Source organism: Excalfactoria chinensis, chromosome 9 (assembly GCF_039878825.1).
Source record: "Excalfactoria chinensis isolate bCotChi1 chromosome 9, bCotChi1.hap2, whole genome shotgun sequence".
Classification (NCBI taxonomy): Eukaryota; Metazoa; Chordata; class Aves; order Galliformes; family Phasianidae; genus Excalfactoria; species Excalfactoria chinensis.
Genome location: NC_092833.1, coordinates 15,104,878 through 15,129,288, shown reverse-complemented (window position 1 = coordinate 15,129,288; position 24,411 = coordinate 15,104,878). Strand labels below are relative to the sequence as shown.

The following is a 24,411-nucleotide window of genomic DNA, read 5'->3' as shown; positions in this document are numbered from 1 at the left end:
AAGACTGCTGGAGCCTGCCAGGGGTGGGTTAACAGTGGGGTCAGCATGCCTGCTGCTAAATGTCCTTCAAAGAGAGAGATGGCATGCTGCAGGCTTCGCTTTGGAGAGGCATGCTATGTTTTGCAGTGACTCGGTGACACCAATCTTTTTCTGGCAAGCGCAGTGTATTTATTTTCCTACATTTTCTTACATTGCTTAACACTTGTGCCCAAATTGTCAGTTGCTAAGGCTCCCCTTCATGGCACTCCCACGAAAGTCATGATGAGGTTGATGATTTCTATGCCCTTTCCAAGAACTGGTAAAATTAAGGAACCCAATTATTGGAAGCGTTCTGGAGTATTCAGAATTGCACAGGAAAAGGAGATAAAAATGTTATGGAAATAAAAGAATCTGAAGATTTCAAATTTCACGTTCTCATAGGATGTTTCCTATCGTGCTGAGTGAATCCTACTGAAAAGCTGAATTATACAGAAGGTGCAGCTTCTGTACTGTATGGGCAGTAATATCCTTCGTTGCTTTTGCCATTATTTGTATCAGTATTTTGTTGTGTTCTGCACCGTATTTCCTGTCAGCAGTCATGCTAATTGAAAACCTGAAATTATTAATGATTATTATAATATACTGCAGCGTAAATACAATTGTTGAATAGTAACACTGAGCCTAGGAAAGTTAGTTTCTAGCTTGGATGTGGCATGAAATTGCAAAGGAGGGTGGTTTATTAAGTAAGATCAGGAAGGAAGAGGGAAAAAGACAAGTAAACCTGACTACCTGTGACATTTAAAAAGTTTTTAGAAGTTTGTCTGCACTCAGAACACTATATCATACTGTTCTTTATTTCACTTCTCCTTTTCACCCTCTGCCTGTGTACCTTTTCAGCTTCTGAAAAATGCCAATATAAATGTGCTATGAATTACTTGTGCCACATAAATGTTCCTTTTCTTTTTATCTTTCATTAAGACATTGTGATTTGTGATATCCAGCTATTCAGTATTGTGTCAATTATACCAGAATAGTAGCATTACTCTTTGGGTCGAAGCAATAGACCAGACACTGGCAATGCAAAGTACATAATGCCTGGCAAATACTGCTGAAGAATAGCTATGTCCTTCTTTGGGAAATACCAGAATTACTGAAGCAAGAATTAGCAAGCTCTCATCTTGTTGAGGTTTTGTAATAAAATTTTAGCCTTTTACAAGGGAAAGATTAGAAGAGGAAAAAATATATATATGTACTTTAGCAAATTTTATGGAGACATCCCATGGAAGGTGCTAAAGCACACCAGGAAAAGCACACCTGGTCTTCATGCTCTGGAGGTAAGAAGTAGAGGGCTTCTCTTGGCCCTCCATTTTCTTCCTGAGAAGACCCCTGTTACTAGCAGTGCAAGCCATTTGCACTTCTTCAAAGCATAGCAATGAGGGAGGAGTTTGTGCATGGAATATATTAAAATGAAGGGAAAGATTTATGCCAGCTATTTACAGTGGTGGAATTTAAGTGCAGGACTTCTGTAGTCTGGTAGAAAAATTGTAGAGGACCCTACTGAAACCAAAGACAAACTACAGAATTCTGCTTTTGGGAACCTGCACTTATTTTTTGATAGCTAACACTGTAGCTGTCATGTGTTGATGATAATGAATTTAGATAGCAATCGGTACCTTGCTCAAAAAAGGGACAAAATAAGAGCAGCTCTGATGAATGCTGTGTGAAAGATGAGAAAGGTCTTAGACCATTAGTGATGACTGATGCTGTAGAGGAAGCATATAAATGATGTACTGAAGAAATACATTAGAGCACAATATGAAGCCCTGCTAAACCTGAGGAATATATCACCAATCAAATTTCTTTCTGAAGGCCTTCTCTTTACCTATCAAGGAGGATTTGATAGGAATCCCTATCAACAATTTTAATGTTGCTGGATGTTTTAATCTGCAGACTAAGTGTGGTAATGTTTTGACTGTTAGTGGAAAGGAAGGCTTGTTACTGATATTAGGCTTTTAGTTTGGTGCATAGATTGTTTTGACTTGCTTTACTTGAGAAGAATAGTTCTCAGAGAACCACACACAGGCAGAAGTTTCTGATGGCTTTTGTAAATCCTCTCAGCTGTCAATGGCACATGGCAGCTTTCAAAAGAGAGCATCAGTCTTCTATTGCAGATGGTTAACTACTAAAATAAAGTCCTGCGGGTGCTGAGTGGAACGTCTCTTGGAGCATTTATATGCCCTACTATGGCTGTGCTGAATTGTTTTGAGGATTTAAATCTAGGAGAAAGGGAATGTTACTCCATCTCAATGTCACTGCCTGGTTTGTTGGAAACAGGTGAATTTCTTTTGCCTAGCCAACATATTTGACTCAATCCATGGGGTGTCTTCAGTTGCCAGATGCATGTGACTGACCAGAGTGCTTTGTAAATGCTGTGGAAAGAGAACTGTACATGGCTCAACATTGATTGCAAATACTTTCTGGTATGTTTCAGATTTCTGCTGTAAGATATAACAGGTAGTTTGTGTCTTTCCTCTTGTTCGTATCAACAGTACTCCCCTTCCCAATCCATTCATACTTTCACTTTGCTTAGGAACAGTTCAGTTCTACCATCAGAATGTCTGGGAAAGAAACTCACTGCCCTTCCTTACTGAGTTGGATTTTTCTGATGTGGGCTGGTGTGTTCAGTTCAGTGCTTTTAAGTACACATCTGCCAATGTATTAACATTCAGAGTCCCAAGATTATGGACACTTTGCTGTGTTTGAACTAAATGTGTTATTTAGCTGAAAAGTTTCATTTTATCTGCATGTTTCAACCTGTACTAGATTTTATTGTGTTGAGACAAAAGATTTTCATGATATCAAGTGAAGCTAGTGTCTTCTTTTCAGTATGTTTCACAGTCTGAGCAATTTTATCTATTTAAGAACATGATACAGCATAAAAACAGTATCTTGTGCTCATAACATACAATAGAAAATGAGGCTCAACTTTGGTAAACAAGCTCTAAAATACTTTTACTTTTGATAAGAACTGAGTCAGTAAAAACACCAGGATGTAATCCGAGCAGAAGTATGTTTTCTGTCTGGCCTTTCCATCTCTACAGAGCTGAAAGAGAGATTTGGGCTATGAATCAATGGAAAAATTGTCTGAGTGTTTAAAAGACAAAAAAAATCCAAAACAAACAAATAACCCAAAAAAGAACAAAAGATGATCTCGTGTCAGTAAACAGGTTTGAGTCGCCAGCTGTCCTCTGACCTCAATTTTGTTTAAATCAAAAATAGTTGGAGAAGCATATGCTGATTGAAATGATAACTAATCTGAATGCATTTAATTCAGATTTTAATGCTGGTTCCATGTGAGATCTTATTCCCTTAAAAATTTTATTCCCAGTACAGCAATATCTGTTTACACCTACTTATAGTATAGGAGTGCCTTGCCGATGTAAAGGAGCGTGTTGCAACCTTTTGTGCTGCTAGAAGAGCGATGCATATTCAAAAATGTCCAGTGCATACTAAGTTAAGTTTGAATCCTCATTCAGTAGCAAGGAAGGACATGTGTTTCATGAACCTTCCATTCACTGCAGATGGCACACAGTTTCCTAAAGAACTAATAATGAGCTGACGTGTTTGGAGGAAACAAGGTTGTATTTAGGAGGCTTTGTCTGAAGAAATCTCTTTTTCTGGCCAAGTCAAATCAAACCTGCTGTGAATAGTAAGAAGTTTGATCTAAGAGTTGGTTTGCTCTTTTATCTGTCAAGTGTTTACTTCAGGGATGTTTCCAAACACAGAGCTCAAAACAAATAATAGGTATATGTTGGTTGACATTCATTTGAAGATCTCTCTTGATTGCATAGATTATATCACTGGTTTTTCCTTTTGTTAGCAACTGTCAGTTTTCTTCTTTCATATATAGTCCGGGTAGTGTTACATCTGTATAAATCAATATAATAATGGCATTATATATGTATATTGTTATTTAACCATTGCTCTCTAGGGCATAGTTACACCAGTCATATTTTACAGAGAATTTTCATAGACCGTTATAGTCATTACAATCTGTTCTGTAGTAAAACCCTGCAAATCAGCATTTTCGTGGCATTTCAAGGGTACTAATGGTGCTGTATGAGTAAATAAGTAACAGAATCTTTGACTAACATGAATCTGTAAGCTCTGTAGGAAATAATGCATGCAGAATATGCAACTAAAACACTGAACAAATGAATAATTTTCATAGAAGATATTACAAAGACTTTTTCATGTCATCTGGCATGAGAGCTACCCCTGAATTTATGCCTGTAAATGTCAAAATATCAGTATGCACCGGTGTCATTTGGAAACCTGTCAAATGTGCATTTTGCGCTGTCTTGAGTTATTTTGTATGTATGTTAAAAAGACATCAAATTATGTTTAAATCAAAGATAAATGATTGCTGTTTTGAATGTCTTTTTCGGAGAACTGCCTACAAATGAGGATGACATTGGAAATTGTGTGCAGTCACGTTTCCCCAGTACGCAATGATCTAAACCTTAAAATGTATAAATCTTCTATTGCATGATATCTAGCCAGAATGAACTCTCTAAATATTCCTTCTAGCAAAATTCTTCTATAAATCAGTTGCAATTTATGCTTACATTGGTGTGATGAACAGCAGCTTGTAGATCTCTTCCCAAATAATTTTCACGCAGTTTTTTTTCAGAGGATCCAAACACACACAGGACATAAGACAAATAATCTTAGCGGTGTTTATTGCAATTCACATCGTTATCTTAATCCATCAAGGAATTGCATGCTGAAACCAGGCACAAGTAGTTTAATTGCATCCATAACTTATGCTGACCAGTACCGGAAAAAACTCTTCATTTCATGATATTATCTGTTAAGGCAAGTCATTACAACCCAGAATACAAACATCTTTTTTGTTGTTGTTGTTGTTTTTTTCCTGGTAACTTTGTGTCCAGTGTTCTACCTAATAACTTTGACTTTATTAATAATTTCATAGATATTTTCAAGATCATATTGGTACTATTTCTATAATGTGAGAACTTTTAGCCACAATCATATTTAAGCACTAGTTATCAAAAGCTGTCTCATTCTTTAGCCCCTCCAAGCGTGGCCAAACCATAAATAAGAAAGAGGTAACCAACAACTTTTGCTTCTGCATGCAATAGTGTTGCAGCTTCATCGCGAACAGTGAGGAAAAGTGATGATGACTTTTTGATGAGGCATTCTGCTGGCAGAGCAGTTTTGGAGTTTCTGAGTGTCGGGTTCTCCTTGCATATATAATATTTGTTTAGTGGGTTGACCCCACTCCATATCAAATCAATATTTTGTTTTCAGTAAGTTCTGACAACACAACTGAGAATCTGCCCCTCCCAAGTGTTTGGAATTAAGGATTTCATTCCTTAGGGTTCTCTAACAGTAACTGCAGAAGGACCGTTGCTAATGAGCAAATCCATATTAATGTGAATTTGAGGGTTTGTTGTAGTTGTTTTGAAGTAAAAGTGTGATGTGCCAGATGCAGAAAATGTAATATGGACATCAAGTTCTGAGTCGTAACTTTATGGATCACTGTGTTTTGAGAAGATCCCATGAAGAAGATATTTGTGTCAGATTTTAACCGGAGTTTTATGACAGTAAGAATAGCAATTGTTAAAGAGTCAGAGATGTCCAGTGTGCAATTTCTTAGGTGCTTCTTGTTCAGGATCCAGAATATGTAAAATGCAAAACATAGAATAGGTCTTGCCTGCAACTTTTGGCCACGTAAATAGTACGGATATCAAGTAGCTGAGTGTCATGGTTTTGCTGTCTCAGGACATCAGCGGGAGAAAGAAAGTCTATGGGGATGGAATGGAGAAGGGTTTGCAGCTGGAAGTTAATGCACTTCCCTCGGAAATGGTGATAATCAAATTATGTTAAGGAATTGTCTCTCTGACTTGGAAGACGATTTGTCTTGACAAGCCCTTTTAAAGAGAGCCTGCTAAAAGCACAAGGGATCTGAACTATTAAGAAATGATCCTGTATGTGTGCGAATGTATGTAATTACTAAATATGAGACTGGTGTGTTCAGCCTTTTTAACCAGTATCACAAAACCTTTTCCTTTTTTCCCCTGTCTCTCTCTATACCGTAAGAATTGGCCTCAGAATCCTGAGTGCATGATACTCCTACTTTAGATATTTGGCTATGAAAACAATAAGCTGTTTAGTTTTGCATTCTGCCACAGCAGCTATGTTTTCTATATAAGTGGCATATCACTGCCTATCAATTATATATATATTTCTTATTCTTATCATAAAATGAAAGGTTGATAGGAAGTGGTTGTCAGCAACGAGCTATGGTTACTTCCCTTAGGATAATTCTGCACATCACTCTGACAAGGCACTTCTGCTGATGCTTAGACTAAATATTGATGTGCTTCCCTCACTTGTCATGCTTCCCTGTGATACTCTACATGGCTCCTGGTTATGTGTACCTTCTGAATACCTGCGCTCCTGTTTTCCATTCTCATGACTTTATTCCTTTGTTGACTGAAACATTTGGCCTTCTCTTCCAGGGAGAATGTCCAAAAGATTGAATATTTTAAAACAAAAAGTTTTCAAAGCCAGTTCTAGAACTCTTGCCTGACAGCAGACATCCACACCCAGAGCTCCTCATTCTACCATTCTCCAAAGAATTAATGGAGTATAACATTAAAGAAACTGGATAAAGGCTATAAAAACACGTAGAAAGCATCCTCATCTTTTTACCTTAATTACAGAATAAAATACAACTGTGTACGCTATTTTGGTTTAGCTCAATTATTTCCCTATTCAAAGATAAAAATTGGAATAATCATGGCAGGTGTGAATCCCTGGAAACTGTTATTTTTCATTATCAGACTTTGTGTTTGCATGCTCGTGTATGTTCTGGGTTTGTAACAACTCATGTCTGTAGTTGCGTGAGTCAGTAAATTGTTTATTTTCTCAGTGGAAGTTTGCTCAGGACATTGAGGAGCTATTTCCTCCTAATTAGTTCCCCAGATTCCCCTTACAAGAAAAAAAAAACAACTTAGGCTTCAAGGAGTCTGTTTGGGGTCATTATTTCCTTGATAAATATACTCTCTGCCACTCCACATTTCCCAGAAGGGAAACTGCAGGGTAGAGCAATGTTGTGTTGCATGTTATATTCCATGATTGGTCCAAATTACTCAATTTACCCAGTATTTTCAAAAAACAATCCTAAATCATCCATCAGTCACATCCTACTTCCAGTGCTGATGCCAGACAGTCATTTTCCCTTAGAGTGTCATTGAACTTGAGCTCTCCTCTGCTTGTTTCATACTTTGATGAACTGGATGGCTGCAGGGAAGGGTACTGAGATTTGAGACATTTCATTTAAGATGTGGATCGTTGTTTTCTGTGTGGTAAAGGAGTGGGCAACAGTCATTTTACTCTTGGTAGGTAGAGATTATTGACTTTTCAAATTTACCATCATATTTTACCAAACCACTCTGCAAAGTTATCAGGTAGGGTGCTAGTGCAAGGTGCTTTATCTTGTCTAGGCTTTGAATGGGAGGTTACAACCAAATCTTAGGTGATGTGGAAAGAGGCTGTCATGATATAGCATGTGCTAATGTTGTAAGCACCATTGTTTTGCCTTTAGACCAACAAATACATAGGTCACTTCAAAAGTAATGCCTCTTCTTTATTTCCATGGAAACGACAAGGGATACAAAGAGCACAATAACACTATTTGAAAGAGGAAATTCTCAGCTGCTAAGCACTACTTTTCAACACAAAGTCACCACCATTAGCTGTGCATTCTCACCAGCAATAAACAAAAGCCTAAATGCTGCATTCCTAACCACCTGTACCAGCAGAGGTGAGCACGACTGCCATTGCAGAAATGCACCACCCACTGCCTTATTGTGCTCACATCCACTGTTTGGTCTCCATCAACAATCAGCAAGCACTGATGAATGTCACTAGGTGCCATTTTTTCTGCACTGAGGAATTCAGTTCCACACCTTCATATGCACTTCCATATCAGACATCATTTTGTCACACTGTGCCTGTCTGCTGCCCTCTGTCACATAGCAATCGCACATAAGGGGATATTGTTGGGAAGGTTCAGCCTTTTTTGCCATACCATCAATCTTTGTGGGCCAGCATCATAACGTAGGAGGCATTACTATTGGAGCATCCCTTGTACACTGTGCTCATTCTCTGATAACTGCTCACCTCTGTGATTCACAGTTGTTGAGCACAGCTTCATGTTTTCATTTATTCTCTTGGTGCTGGACTCAATCTAACAGAGTTTTAGGTAGCTTGAAACACAGACACTAAATCCCACTAAATCCCAGGGTTTCCTTTTGGCCTTCAGAGATGCTGGAACAGCTGGGCAGAGTGGACACTGCAAGCTAATTAGAATTACAGGTGTGCAGCACTGGACTGCAGCAGGTACATGCAGATGCTCATACAGATGCAGTATTATTCACATCCATGCTGGCCTTACAGCCAAATATTTACAAAACAACAGCTGTCAAGTGCTGTGGAGCTGAATGTGCAGCAGTAGTGCCCGTCACACGGTCCCACCAGCCAGGACTGTTTAACCCACAGATGGTTATTGAATAAGGAAAACACTGCCTTCAGATAATTCCCCCTTTTAAAAGGGCCACTGCTACGTTTGCTTTGCAAGCAAATACCTCTTCACCCCTCTTTAATTTACGCTATCTTGAAAGGCCAGTATTCCCAGTGCTGGAAAAAGAATTCTGGATCATTTTAGTGGAAATCTGTTTGGCTTCAACCTAATTAAAACCTGAAAATACAGGAGGCATCAAATTTTCTACTGATAGAAAATGTGCTTTTCTTTTTTTTGCTCTGTGGTTATGAGGATATTTTGCAGACATCTCTTCCATTTGCCTTTGTGCAGCGTGAGTGTGCAAGCTTTTCTTGCCAAGGCTCTGAGCTGCATGCGTGCATCACAATCCCTGCAGCATCTGTGACCTCTGAGAACAGTTGTGAGTAAAGCAAAGGAGAAGCTCAGATGCACGCAATTTATGCTTATTACTTAGCATTGAATTGTACCCATCGTACAACACGGGGAGCAGCAGCAGCAGCATGCAGGAAATGCAGCCACGCCGCCTGCACCCTCTACTGGCTGATGCCAAGACCACAGAGGGCTTTCGCTGTTTTTTTTCTCTGCAGGAGAAAGCCTGGAATAATAACGCTTGCCCAGAAAATAATAATGATAATAATAATAAAATGCAATAGCGTCATTATTAAAAGTAATAGAAAATTTGGGTCCGCTGTTTGTCTGGAATAAGAAAGTAAGCGAAAGGTCTGAGAAACAAAAAGCAAGTGAATTTCGTAGTCTTGGCTGAAAACCCATTTGCAGAGAACCACTGTGCTCTCACATTCTCAGCTAAGGGAATGCCCAAGTTTGCCACAAGGAGATTAAGCTGTATTGTGCTTATCCTAGATGCCAGAGGCACTGTTCATTAAGTTCTGCAAATGCCAGATGTGGAATAAAAAACTGTATTCTGCAACCAAGACCTTTAGAAATTTCAAGATTAAAATTCAGAATCATGTCTTTCTGAGTGCAGGATTCGGTTTAGCAGCAGAAGGGTATTAGAGAGCATTTGTATGGATTTCACTTTTCAGATGTTTCTGGCAGATCTTGTATAAAGAGCAGCTGAGATTTCCAACGCCGTGTAGAGTGCAGATTGTATTATGACCATAGCATGCAGAGGATAATATGTTCTCCTGGGTTATGACATCAATTAAATAATAAGTTTGTCGCCGTTTTTCTGTTGCCTTTTCCTTCTTTTCTGTTCTTTCTTTTCTGTCTGACTTTCTCTTGTCTCAAATACGGTGCACAGTGCAGCAGTGCTGCTTGCAGTTCTCCGGTTGGACTTGGCAGCCACATCCTGCAGAGGTGGTACTGCTGTGTGTGTACGTGCAGCCAGAGACACAACTGCATTGTCCAGCATGCCCCATCATGCAGCTAGAAGGAAGACTTATGCTGTCGTTGGTCCACTATTAAAACCTGAGAATGAGTAGATGTTGCAGGAATAATATTAATGGGCTGTAAATAATAGCTTGCTTATGCTGTGCTGAGATCAAGCAACATCACAAGTGATTCAATCTGCCTTGCATTTACTTTCTGAGTAGTAACTCTGTTTTCAAGGGATTAATGTTCCTTCCCTCCCATCACCTGTTAAAAATGACATTTCTTCAGGTTGTTTAGATTAGGACTTCTTGAGGCCTCTCTGCTTGGGAAATCCATGGCAATTTTTTGTTGTCTCTGCTTTATCTATATGTTCTTGCCCGTACATGTCTGTTGAAGACAGTGTGGTTTGTCATTGCACAGTGAATCAGATTTCCAGACGTCGCAAGCTTTGAAAAGATAAGCAGGTGAATGTATTACTGTTTGTACAATGGTATTTTTATAATGATGCTATCTCCTATTTCTCACTGCTATTGAGGCTGATTAATGCCTGCAGAATACAGGGAGATGTCTTTTCCAGAATTTCATAAACCTGTTATATGACTTACCCACAAAAACGGCGCATCCCACACGATCCCCCGGGGCCTGGACTCTTTCAGAGGTCTGTCAATGCCCTCTGCAACACGGAGCAGCTGCACCTGCAGGCGGCTGTGCCGGCCGTGCCAAGCAGCTGGGGCTGGCAGCAGTGAGCGGCTGCTCCACGCAGCCTCCCTTCCTCCTCCTCAGTGCAGGGCAATGCCCTGGTGCTGTGAAAATCACACCAGGTTAAATAAAGATGAAGTAGGAAATGTCAGGTATTGTTCTGGGTCTGCAGGTACCTCAGTGCCCAAACCTGAGACCACACCAACCTCTTTCGAAGGCAGCTGTTGTAGAATGGGTTGACAGTGGTTTACAGCCTTTTAAGTGTGCTTTTGAATTGCATCTCTTTTCCAGTTGTCAGGAAATAACTGGGACCACATGGGTTTTAATTAATGGATTGTGTTATTTGGTGCATCTGAAAAGAAATTTTAAGAAATATCTTTGCAATCTTGGGCTCTCTTGGCTGGGAGCCATAATGAGAGCCAGGCTTAATTATATTGGTCACTGAGTTATCAGTGCAGTCATAACTGGAAGCAAACAGACTCCAATCAAGGCAAGAGAAACTGGAAGCAAAATAATGATATATTTCACAATCATCTTATTACTGACTGATTTAAATGCGGGCCTCAGATGGTTTATCAGTGCTGAGTGTGTGTCAAGGTTTCAGCAAGTCTTAATTCGCAAGAGTTGAAGGTTTATAGAAACTGGCTGCTGAGAAGGGAAAAGATGTTCTTCCTTAAATGCATGCAGAAAACAGTTTACTATTTTTACTTGCAAATGCTAACAGTCCAGCCTACATTTTTATTTTTCTGCTGAGATCAGGTATCAGGAAACCACCACAGTTCTCCGAGGTTCCTCTAACATCCAGTTCATTACACCAATGATGAAGCTGGCTGTGCCATTTTCTTACTGGGTCAAAAAGAACACAAATTGTATGTGATGCCGACTTCCTTCTTTGGAGAATGTCCCCATATGCTTTAAAATTCATTGTGTCAGAAGCAGTATACAGTATGTACCCTTTTCAACTATCGGCTTAAGCTAATTTAATTGGAAAGTCAGCAATAGATTGGCTTTCACACATCATAATCAGAAAACTCTTTACATAAACGTTTTTTGTAACTACAAATATGGTCTGGCCCTGTGTTTTTCTATATTTGGTCACTGCAAACCAAAGTCATGGTGGATTTTGTCTTCAAAGAATAATGGAATTTTTGGAAAGGGGCAGAGTCATAAAACTCTTCTGGTCTGAGGGTATTCACAGCCATATAAACAAGGAAATGGATTTTATAATTAATTCAGAATTCCCTGGCAAGTGCAGCGTTGTAACGTGTTGTAATCTACTGATTAAGTTCCAGTAAGAGCACTGGCAGTAGCTTTCTTTGTCAATATCTGTCTTTCAATAGCACCCGAAAAGAAGCTCAAATTCTGAGTCTCAGAGCATCCATAGGAGGACTGTGCTGGTCTGAGCATCTGATCCAGGTGGTGCAGCATAAAGGGGTCACTCAGTAGGAAGAGGTTTTGTGTCACCTTTGTGTCCTATCCGCTTCCCCCCCCCCCCGTGTCCTCATGAGCTGTGCTGTAGAAGCCCAGTGAAAATGGGCAGTGTGAAGTTAGGGCTGTGCAGGCATCCGATGCCTTCCAGTAAAGCCTTTAATCCAGTCGGGTCCAACCATACAGAGGACTTTGCCATCTATCAGATTATTGGTCAAGGCTGTTAATTACATGAAAAAGTGAAATAAATCTACAGTGCAGAGATGTAACATAACCAATTATATATTCCAGTACAAGGTGCTAATGATATAATGCCAATGTCACCAGGGACAATCTATATGATGTCAGAATACAAATCCTACCCGGTGACATGATGTGCCATTCCCATCACGGGCAGGGAGGAAGAGAACCGCTGACCCTGAGCGCTGAAGTCAGGCGCTGCAGTAAGGACAGATGGGCACACGCTTGGGGACTTTTTGAAGGCAAAGGAATGGATTTAGAGTCGAAACACTTAAACCATGTACTTCTTATTGTCTTAACCCTTGTTGTGTGAACATCTGGCTGTTTCTGAGTGATGGAGTTCTTTGCATGCAAGCAAAGCATCATAATTTTAAAATGTGGTTGTTTTAGTACAAGAAAATATTAAGTAAAGCAAGTCATAAGCAACTAATGACAAATGCTTGAAGCAACTGAGGGATGGTCTTCATCCTTCTGAAGAGTCTGTGCAGTGGGAGGAGGGACTGAGTCTTTAAGTGACTCTTCTCTTGACAAGGTTAAGCCAAAAGGACAGCAATAACAAAGCACTTGTGGCTATCTAAAGCAGATTGCAGACAGGTAGTACAATTTTGTTAAAGATTTGACAGTTGGGGGCAGTCCAGAGAATATAAATGGGTGACATAAATAAACTTATTAAAGTCTCAGGAAATCAAAGAAAATAGTTAATGATGTTGCTTGCAAGAAACAATTTAATGAGCTGTCTTGAGACAAGCAAATTAGTGAATAATTAGGATCTTATATATGCAAACAGTCCCACCTTTTCTACCTATTAAAAAGGTTAATATTCTTTTCTATAGTCTGAACAAATCTATATTTGAAAAAGTAATGCTATTTAAAGTTATGTTTCACAAGCTATTGAAATTCATGTCAAGAGAGAAAAATTCAGAGCAGTAGTACTTCAGATGCGTACTTTGTATATCTCACATAGGTACTTTAGCTTAGTTTGCATGTTGGTGTCTTCTTCTTTTTAGCTTTTCATTGTATGTTTTGTTCTTTTTAAAAAGTTGGGTATTGAGATGTGGATTGCATGGAGGGCTTCATGTTCTGAAACTCAAGGAAGGAGCAAAGGATGGAGCAAAGAGTTAAATGTCAGAGTATTGCAGGACACTGGTCTTCAAAACTGTCATGGATACTCAGTCCATGCTAATTTCTCTCTTTCCCTTCCCATTATTTTAATATGCACAGATAACACATCCGCTGAACTACACTTTATCTAATGTCATTCTTTAAACCACTTTTGCATTCCTTAGATTTTAATAAAATTATACTTTCTTGGCATGCAGCACATTGAATTATGTTTAGCAACGTTCTAATTGACTACAAATCCTTCTCCCCCTTCTTTCCAATGAGTCCAAACACTGTATGTGTTTATATACATATGTATGTGCATGTATGTGTAAATAAATGCCAGCACCAGGGATGGGGCAGAAGAAAAGCAATGCTGTGTGTGAACTGGTACCATGCAGCAGCTGCTGTGAGAGGGAAGGAAAGAAAATCTCAGTGCTCAGCAGTAACTTAGCATCAGTTCTGCACAAGCCAAGATGGGTTTGGGTCAGGTGAAAGACTGACTGCCAAAGGTGGGATTGTATTAAGTGGGATGGAAGTAAGGGTATAAATGGTAAGGGGATAAATGGTTGGAGTTTTCTATGTAGGTGACAGTGGACAATAAATTTATGGATTCTTGGAGCACTCCAATGGATGCTCCCATGATGGCCCATGGGGAAGATGCATATATCTTCCTTGAAGGAACAGGAGGCAAAATGCACACAGCTGGATTCCACCAGCTCATCAGATGGAAACAAGGCTGTACTTGCTTTCTGTCAACATTTCAGTGCAAAAAAAAAAAAAAAAAAAAAAAAAAAAAAAAAAAAAAAAAAAAAGACACCCAAAAAACCAACCAAACAACCAAAAGATAAAATTTCTCCAGGCTGTGTTATAGATAGGGAATGGCAGAATAGCTCACCTCGTATTGCACTTGTTGTTGAGAGTTTGTAGACTGTAGGCTGTCTGTGGCTGGTGGCAAGTGATTGATATTCATATGCACATTTTCTATCCAGTTTTGAAATCTTTTTTTTCCCCCTAGTGTTCCCTTGAGAATGGCATAACAATGTGCACAGGACTGTGCTATCAGCAAAGATTGTGCCTTTTTCCCCTGTGTGAGAGCCGTATGCTTTCAGCTGCAGTGAAAGAGTTAAATTTCAGAGCGCTGAAGGATGCTGGACTTTGACAATTAATCATGAACTATTATAATTATTGATACTTACCAGGTGAAAAATGTGCCCAAGACAGAATGATTGCACTACACAGAAATGTCACAGGATGAGCTGCTGCTGTGTGCTGTCATCCCTGCCATGGACACTTAGATATAGATCCTCAGTGGGACCTGCAGACGTAAATAGCTGCATGTGGCCAGGGTTGGCCTTTGCTCTGCTGGGATGCGCTCACAGGTGAGGGCTGTGACACCAAACCCCACACTGGGATCCCACCTGTGTGGGAGTGTGAGCAGGCATGCTGTGCTGGGCAGGTGTCTGTTGTGAAACGAGGTGGCTGTCAGCACAACAAAATAGGGGGTTTAACACAGTGTGGAGGGGATTCTCTCCTAAAACAACGGGCGATGTTAATGAGCTCTCTCCAACAGGCTTAACTGGGGATGCTTATAATCCTTTAGTGTGTGGTTGTGTCTGTTCTTAAACATGAAAAGACCGTTCAGCATTCAAATGACTATTTCCCTTCTGATCTGGCCTTCCTCATACCAACTTTAATTCTCTGCTGTGCTCCTAGAAAACGTGAAGGACTGGAGACCGATTATTCTCAATTAAAGATAAAAATTAAGCAGTGAGAAACGCATTATGAAAAAGAAAAAAAAAAATAGCAGAAAGAAATCACATCAGTAGCCCCATATTTTGTACGTGCTGACGGTCTGAGTAAGTAAGAGATGGTTGCTTACTCAGTGATGCCCGTGTGAAACATCAGAGCGTTGCACGCGGCTGTAACTCGGTGTGCACACGCACGCAGGTGCTCACGGCTGCTCCGTTTAGCATCGGTCACGCGAGGGGCTCCGCGCGGCCGAGCAGCCCGAGGGGGGGCTCGAGCCCCTTCTCGTGCCTCGGAGCCCCCGCGTGGGGGCCGGGGGTGCCCGGTGGGGGGGGCGGAGAGCGGGGCCGGGGCGGTGCGGAGGGGCCGGGGCTGTTCGCCGCGCTGCCGCTGGGGGTATCTTTGTACCATTTTTCATCCAGCAGCAATTTGGAGTGGAAACGTGTAATAGGGGGAAAAAAGCAGGGTTCTCGGCGGTATCGGCGAGCCGTGCAGCCAGGAGCCAAAAAAGATTAGCGGCACCCCCCACCCCCCCCCCCGCAGCCACGCTCATCCCCACTTCCACACACACACACACACACACACACACACACACAGCACACACGCGCACATCCTCGCGGCTCCGCGCTCACCCGCCGGACATCGAGCGAAAGGGATTCGTCTGGAGGGCAATTTCGGATCGGGGGAGATCTATTGGATTAGGAGGATTATCTGCCTGCAGACGGAGAGAAGTAGCGTTTGATCATTTCTATTGCTTGCCTGATGGTCGGATTTAAATGGAGGTGGCTCGGCACGGATGAGGCTGAATTCCGGATGGGGATTTCCAGCCCCCCCTCCCCTCGCCCCGATCCGAGGAAAGGGGAGAAAAATATCTCACAATCGATATAATTCGGAAGCGTCCGGGGCACGATTGGGAAACCTCCAGCTCCCGGCGGCTCGGAGAGAGCCGGAGGAGGCGAATCCGATGAATTACAGTTTCAGCGGGGATTGCAGAAAAGCGGCCGCGAACTGGTAAATACTTTGATGCTGTCGGCGTGCGGGGCGAGCCCGGGCCGGGATGGGGATGGGGCTGCGGGGTTGGGATGGGGTCGGGATGCGGGAGCCCGGCTGAGCCCACGGGTAGCGCGAGGGCGGTGCGGGGCTGAACCCGGAGGTGAGCGTGCTGTGCCCGAGGCGCCGCGCGATGCTGCAGCCGCCCGGGGAGCGGAACCTCGGGGGAGGCTGCGGGGAGGAGTGGGGGGGGGCGGTTAGTGGGGGGTGCTGCAGGGAGATTTGCACGCGCACATCTGCCCCACGCGGCCGCCCCGGCGAACTTTTCCTCCCCGCTGCCCCCAGGGCCGCGCTCCGCCGCTTCCTGCGGCCGCTCGGTGCCGGCCGGGTGCGGGCACTGCCTCCTCCGGGCAGCGCCGTGCGGGGGCTGAGCGCTGCTCCCCCCCCCCCACCCCCATAACATCCCCCCTCCCCCTTCCTCCCCCTTCCTCTTTTCCTGACGGTTGCTCTCGTCTCATCTTGCTGAAGGAAAATCAATTTTCAGCAGGTTTAATTAAAATTAATCAGTCAAATTACTTAATATTAATTGACTTATAATTAAAGCCAGAAAGTTACCTTGGAATCAGCAGAAAGGATATTATCTCAAATCATTTTAAGGATGCGTATGGTTCCAGATCAATTACATTAAAATAATTGTTTAAATAAAGGAAAACAGAGCCTCATTACAGCAATGCGTTCTTGCAGCTGCAGGTGACACAGCCTGGACAGGCCATTTTCTCCCATAAATGTGCTGACCTTTCCAAGGAACAGCATCTCAGTTTGACACTGCTTTTGCTTTCTGGAAGGCCACTTTGGTTGAGCTCTAACAACTGTGGCATTAACGACCACTGGTATAAAATGGAAACATACCTTACAGATGGTATAAATACCGAAGTGCTTTTAGCACGTTGAGATGTTCTGTGCATTGGAAATAGAGCAGATTTATAGTTATTTATTTATTTATTTTAATTCCCAGCAGAAGTGTAAGAAAACATACAAGGAAATATTCTCTTTTCGACTGCTGACTTCCAGTGTGGCAGTATTTGCAATTGTCCATAGCCTCAGTGGGGCTGGATTGCACCGCTGCATTCCAGAGATCACTCATGTCTGAAAACATGTATTTGTGATAAGGCTCCAAATAACTTTTTTGGGCTCCTTGAATACCTGCGTTGCTTTTTATCAGCTTGTTTATTTGTTGTTGTTGCTTTTAAAATTATTCTTGTTATTTATATATATATATATATATATTATTTTTACTGTCAGAGCACTTCTGATGCATCTAGATGTTATGCTTGCTGAAGGAGCAGCACTGTGAGCTTTGGGAACTTTTCTCCCTTTTTTCCTTCTCGACTGCCTTAATCTGAAGCAAAGGATACTTATGAAATTGCATGCACTTTATTACAGGCACCTGACAAGTGCAAGACCAAGCATGATACAAATGAGCATGTAAAAATAGAGCTCATTACTCAGGGCCCTGATTTTCAGAGATACTGATTCCCATTGACTGCACTGAGACTTGTGTGGGCTCAACATCTGTAACACACAGCCCACTTTTGCATCTTTGAAATTAGATTTGCAGACTGGGAGCCAAGAGCTAAGTAGCCATGTTTGGAAATACTGCTTGGATGGTTCCTTCTTTTACTTTCTTTTTCTTTTTCCCCTTCTCCCTCTGGTATATGATGCATGGGCAAAGAAGGATGCTTCTTAGTTACTTCTGATAAATGGCAACAGTTTATTAGCTACAGATTGCAGCAAGGTAGCAGTTTTGCAGTAAGTGGTCGAGGTGTCCTTAAACACATGCAACAATTCTCAGTTATTCCGTGTATTTGATATGAACCACATGCAGGCTGCAGGGAGAAAAATGAGGCGGAGGATAATCACGCTAAGTGTACTAGGAAGCAGGATTTGGCTGAACACCTCTGTTTTGTGATTGAATGAAGTAGCAGCGAAGCCATCAGAGAGTGTTCAGGCTGTTTAAGGCAGTGCATTGAGTGGAAGTGAGCAGAGATGTTGACTTGCTGCTGCTTTGGGTATCTCACCCCTTTCTCTATGGTATGGTAAGGAGATCTCCTGGCTGATGGCACTGAAACACCCTTAACAAAGTGGGCTTGCTCAGGATTATTTGGCTGGAGGTGGAGCAGGCTGCTGAGGAGGGTTATTTAAAGACTGGAATGGAGCTGTAGGCAGATAAATTGATTTGCAAATGAATGGAAGATTTGAACATGGTAATGGTGGCAGTTTTATTTTGTATCAGTTTGCATATTTAATATCCACTGGCACATACACAAGCACAAACCACTGTAATTGTTCAAATGGAGTCTGGGGAAAAGAGAAGAAAGCAGAGGCTTAGATATGGTCTTAGTTTGTAATGGATTGGCGTGCCTTTCTTTATTAAAAGCAAATACACATTCCTTTCTAATAGAGACGTGGAGCTGTATTACAGATCCTTGGCTAGCTTTGAATTATTTGTTTGCTGTCATATTTATTATGTTTTTTTAATCACATGAAAAAGAAACTGTTTAAAAATTAAGTAGTGAAAAAGAAGAGCAAAAGGAGACAGACATTCTTTGAAAGCAAATAGTGAAAAGACAATATTTTGCCAGAGATTCAGTAGATACCTTTGGGTATTTCTTTTAATAAAAGATGGGCAGTAATCAATCTGATCCAGTAAACAATGTAATTTCTTGTTAGTCCCAGAGATCCATCCACGATAAATATAATGGGGAGTGACAAAAATAGATCCTGACTGCTGAATAAATGCTGTTATAAAAGCACATTTCCATTACAGCAGCCCTGCTTCTGAGCTCTGCATCAGGAAGGAATGTGCATGCAGAGAGAGATGCCTGCTCGCTCCCTGCTTGTTGCAGAGGACTTTGTGTGGGAGTGGTGGGGAGACTGGAGATGTAAAAAAGGGGCTGATGTGCAAACTTCAACAAGTTATATATTGTCTCACTGTGGATACTGAAATACATCCTGTTGTTTTAATGACAGTTGATGACTTACCATTCCCTGGATGTCTATTGAATTCTCACAATTACAAGGGGATATCATGTTGAGTTCTTGGTGACTCAGCTGCATGTTTTCACCCCCCTCTGGAGACCCCACTTTTTCCAACAAACTTCATTCTCATAATTACGAATCACAAGTTAGTGATGTGCTGTTTGTTCCCCATAGAGAACACGTGCCTGGCTAGCGACTTACAACCACGGTTGAGGTTTCCCATGCACCCACTCTAAGACCCCACTTTGCTCTTTAAAAATAGAGAGGTGGTGTCAGCAGAGGCACCCTAGGTGTGAAACCATGGGGCACAGCACCTGCTGTACGCATCCTTCTGGTAATCCAGCCATGTTCAGATCTGCACCATGTACCTCAATGTGATTTTTTTTTCCCCTGCTGCCAAAGGCAAATTATAGATGAGGCCATTAAAAGAAAAGCAATTGGAGCTCCCTTCCCCCCATTTGTTGAATTCCTCTATTTTGTTCTTGTAACATTTTCTGCATAATCAGTTTTAGTGCTGCCTTTGGGTAGTCTGCTACTTTCCATTGATGCTTGGTTAGGTCTTCTGCACCATTATAAAGGAGAATCTAATGCTTTGAAATTAGCGACACGTGCATGTAAAATCATAAAAATGATCAAGGACACTTTAAAATATTATATTTCAAGTGACTCATATCCTTTTAACCAAGCAGAGAACTTAAATGGCAATGTAAAATATATTTTCTGAATCTACTCCATCACAACCTGCCTAGAGATGCCATTAACCCACTTGTTGAACTGCTTCTGGGAATTTAATGAAGGGGAATACTTTTATGTTGTGTCTTGTACTCTTGCTTAATTCCATCTCTCTGAAACTTTTCACTGCAGTACCTGAACTGCAGATATTTCTTTAACTATCCCCTTCCCAATCCCATCCACCAGTTTCCAAAAATAAAAGCCACTTGTAGGTGGTGAAGTGTTGGATAGGCACTCAGCGTTAGAAACATTCAAGAGAGAACAACTACTTTCAGAGATGCCCTGCTGTAAAACACAGTGAATATTTTGACAATTTCAGACCTGTGAAAAATAGGTGGTTTGTTTCTCCGGACTGGTTCTTCCATTGGAGATTGAAGCCCTGAAATAGTCGCTGCTGGGTTAGGAAGCAGTTCTGTCACTGGAGTCGTGGTCACTGTGACCGGGGTTTGGCCACAGGCGGCTCTGGGGTTGGCTGCCATAACTTAAAGGAGTGTCTCTCTGGCACAGAGTAGTAGATAATGATACCAGGACAAGGAGCTGAAGAATAGGAGCTACACGTGAAGTGAGATGGGAGGAGTAAATCTTTGCAGACATTTAATAGTGTTATATTCTAAGCTTTTGGAAAATTTTATTTGAAATTTTTTTACAGCAGTAAATATAGTCTGTGCTCCATCCTATTTCTATTTTGTGTGAGAGAAAAATTCCCCATCTATGGCACAACACTTTACTGCTACCATTACTGCAGACTTTATAGATCAGAGATGTGTCAGCATGTTAGCTTTAGCTGTAATGCTTTTTTTGTGTGAAACCTTATGGGCCTTGCAGCCACTTTCTCATACTGACACTCATAAAACGTTCAAGTTCTCATATTTATTATTTAATTTGCTTCCTATATAAAGCAACAGAGCACTTCAATACATGAATGTGAAGCTAAAAATGACAGGCAGGCATGAATGGGACTAATGAGTTTTAATAATGCACATATTAGAAACCGCTAAAGGAAGTTTAATTAAGAAAAACAAGTTAAGCATGAAATTCATTTTGGAAGAAATGCAAGTAAAGTCACAGATGTACAGAATGCTCCATCACAGGAAATGGACTCTTAAGTTGATAGATCCCTATGATGCCAACATTGCACTCCAAATGTAGTGTGTACTCCACAGCTCTGTAAGCATGGTAACACCATTCAAGAGCACTTTTGGACTTGTGTTAGAGATACTGGGTTTATGATTAACAAATTATATTTGTGCCTCTGTGGTTTTTATAATGGGTTGGAATTTAACCTCGATTACACTGAAGGAATTGAGACCAAAATCAGATCCAGTAAGGTGAACATTTGCTGTGTTGGTGCCACAAGGAAGTTTGTTGCCTTTTTTTTTCCTAATTCATCATATTAAAAAGCTAGCTATTGATCTAGCTCTATAACAAGATTTTTGTGTGCTTTGGAAGTGTTATTATTTGTTAGCCAGATAGCAGAGCAATTGGTAGACAAATCCAAGTTCATTCCATTATGTTTTCAGAGTTCTCTGCAAAGAAAAGGCATAAACTGCATTTTAGCTTTTTGTATTTATATTTAGATTTATATATTTTTTTTAAATTTTGAATTCTTAATACCTGAAATAGGAAAATCAAGGTGGCTTCTTTCTTCTGAATCTGATACAGAAGTTTGTCTTACATGATGATCTTCCATTAAAGATAGTGTTGTTGTTGGTATTATAACTGTATTAAAAGTAGCAAACATAATCCAGTTTATTTTTCTCCCATGATTATCCACAGTGAACCAAGGGTTGCTCACAAATGTAGATGAGGTAATGATCTCTGTTACTAACTTTAGAACATTTTCACTTGCAAGGGATGCTGAAAGAACACCTCCTTTCAGGGCCCTCCATCCACACCTGATCGCTCCAGCAGAATATACCAAGCTCTTATATACTCTGCTAACACCGAGCTCTGGTATACTCTGCTAAAACCAAAAGTGATTACTTTCATAAAGTGTTAGTTGGAGAAAGTTAGATGAACTTGGCTTTACAGTGTACCATATGCCAATTTCAGTATTGGAGATCATAGATGAGAGACAGATGTTGAATATTTGTTTTTCTGTAGTGTGACCTATGGTTAACAGGAATTCAGTTCAGTTTCTAGAGTAGGTCAAAAACTCTTCATGTCCTGAAGCACACTACTGCCATCAACACAATAGCCATCTGATCATTTGGTAGAATAGCTGTAGCACTCAAATGTGAGTATAAATGTGGTCCATTTAAGAGTTAACCATAAGCTGCTAAAAGGAATAAAGGTTCACTTCAGTGCCCATTATATTCCACGCCAGTGCATCTGTCATTTTTAATTTAAATCTGTATTACTTAGCTGTCTAAAACTTTACACATAAGTGACAGAGTTACCCATTCTTTCTGTTATGAGTAAAATCACCATTTCCTTACCTACTTACTGTGCAAAATGTCAGATAGCTACAGTCCACATTAACAAATTGTAGCCAACTTCTGGTATTATAAACAATTACTTCAGCTAGGAAGTAGAACTATTTTAAGAAAATGATTTATTGATATGAGTAAATGGAAGATAATAAGGCTGGAGTGACCCTCTTCTTTCCATATGTGTAATTTGTCTAATTCAGAAACATCAGAATAGAGAATTAAGATCAGAAGTCTTCTTATTTTGGCAAACCAAGATGCAGAAATTATTTAAAGAGATCTTTTGATCATGAAAATACTAATTAATAATGAGTTAGCATTAGTGAATATTCCTGCTAATGGGGAAGAACAAAAATATAGAGAAACTGAAAAGTACGTGGCAATTTAAATGAGTCTTACATCATCTACTCAATTTAACTCAACTTTTCATTAACTTGTGCTTCATTGTGTTGAATAATGTATCCGTATATATATACACTTGTAGTTTTTCCTAATTTGGTTGTAAGGTTTTGTGTACAAAGGTACTGTTAAGAAGAAGCAAACGTGATAGTTTCATTAAGGAATGAGATCCTCTGATCTGTGAGTGATATATTGACACAGCTTGAAGCATTTGGAAATCCCTACCCCTGGATTGTTTGCAGACCTGTGTAGCATAACACTTGTAATCTCATACTAATGTGGGCTGGGACCGTGACCCCATCAGAATAATGTCTTATTTGTACCCTTGTTGGCAGTTTCAGCAAAGGCTGTGCATGTCAATAGGTTTGAATCTGTAGCTGCTTTCTGAAGCTGCCCAGACCCCCTCCAGATCCACGCCTTTCTGAGGTACATGTGACTCAGGATGGCACTATCTTATCATTGCATAGACCTGCTTTTTAGAATGCAAATAGCTCATTTCTTGAACTGAGCAGATGTAAATCCCTTCCTTCAACCAAGTACCTATGGAAGTACTCAAAAGCAGGGTCTGTTTCCAAATTTTTATTACTACACAGTGAGAAAATACACATGATTTGAAACAACGCTTCCCTTTACCAACTTGAACTGTGAAGGAAGAGATGGGAAACTTCATGATACGTCTCTGGAGGATAAGCCTGATCATGTTGGCAGTCAGTGTGTCACACCGATCTGGTGTTCACCTTGGTTCAGAGTTGTCCCTTTAATGGCTTTTGTTTCGCTGGCCGTGTTCCTGTTTGGGATCATAGCATTCTTCAGAACACAGGTTTCCTTTTAGAGACACAAAACATCTTTAGGCTCTCAGTCGTAAGTAGAGACTTTTGTAAGGAAAAACGGATGCAAATGCAGTTGATTCTGCAAAATTGTATTTGTGTTTTGAGACGAAGCAGCATTGTATGATGTTCAAAACCCTTACAATCACTTTCTATGAATATTTGTGCAATTGGGATTTTGCAGTAAAATTGGAGTGGAAAGGAATTTTTAAGCACGAATATCAAGTCACAGAGTACATCTTCAGCTAAAAAGAAAACAGCCAGTGGTGTAAAGACTAAATAATGCCCAGCATATGGCCAGGAGCACCAAGTCCCACTGAAGGTTTTATTAATCTGTTGGAGCTATTGACAGGTGGTACAGTTCAAGATATCCCTTAAGATTTGAAGCTCTGTGCGAGAGTGACAAAGAGGAGTTTGGCTGCTGCAGTTTGCAGCAGATGTGACTGGTTGTGGGATGCCCTGTGTCATTGGAAATGCAAAGATACTCTGAAGTTATCTTGGGCTGTTCACTCCTCAGCATACTAAATGCTGTTCTAAAGCATTTCAGCATCTGAGCTATAAAGTAATTTAAATTCAGAAAGGAAGATAATCAAATAATGGATGATAGAAAAAACCTCTATATAGCATAGACTGTTCCAAAGACCGTGAAAGACTTTATCAAATACCTTTTACAGTAGAATTCATTTGCGTTACCACAGGGAACAATTGTGATCCTCACATCTAGACAATAAAAAATCTCAAAATGCTTCTCCTTGTCCTCCTCAGATCTACAGTACTCTGCTGCTAAAGCTTTATACCTTGGCTCAAACTGATCATCGCTGCTTTTTGGTTTATTGTCCCGCTCATCTCCCTGATTATTCCCCCTCCTGTTAAT

At 40.7% G+C, this 24,411-nt stretch overlaps 1 protein-coding gene across 11 annotated transcripts in view; it reads left to right on the top strand.

Annotated features, from left to right (window-relative positions):
* NLGN1 (neuroligin 1) overlaps positions 1–24,411 on the top strand; it is a 390,421-nt gene that overhangs the window by 87,855 nt on the left and 278,155 nt on the right. For 2 of the 11 annotated variants that reach the window (XM_072343976.1, XM_072343973.1), the window contains exon 1: positions 15,514–16,132. The exons of 5 other annotated variants lie outside the window; for them this stretch is intronic. The gene's annotated coding sequence lies outside the window, so the exon portion shown is untranslated. Of the gene's footprint in view, positions 1–15,513; positions 16,133–24,411 lie in introns of those variants that run through there. 4 more of the 11 variants (XM_072343983.1, XM_072343981.1, XM_072343980.1 and 1 more) reach the window with 2 other exon arrangements.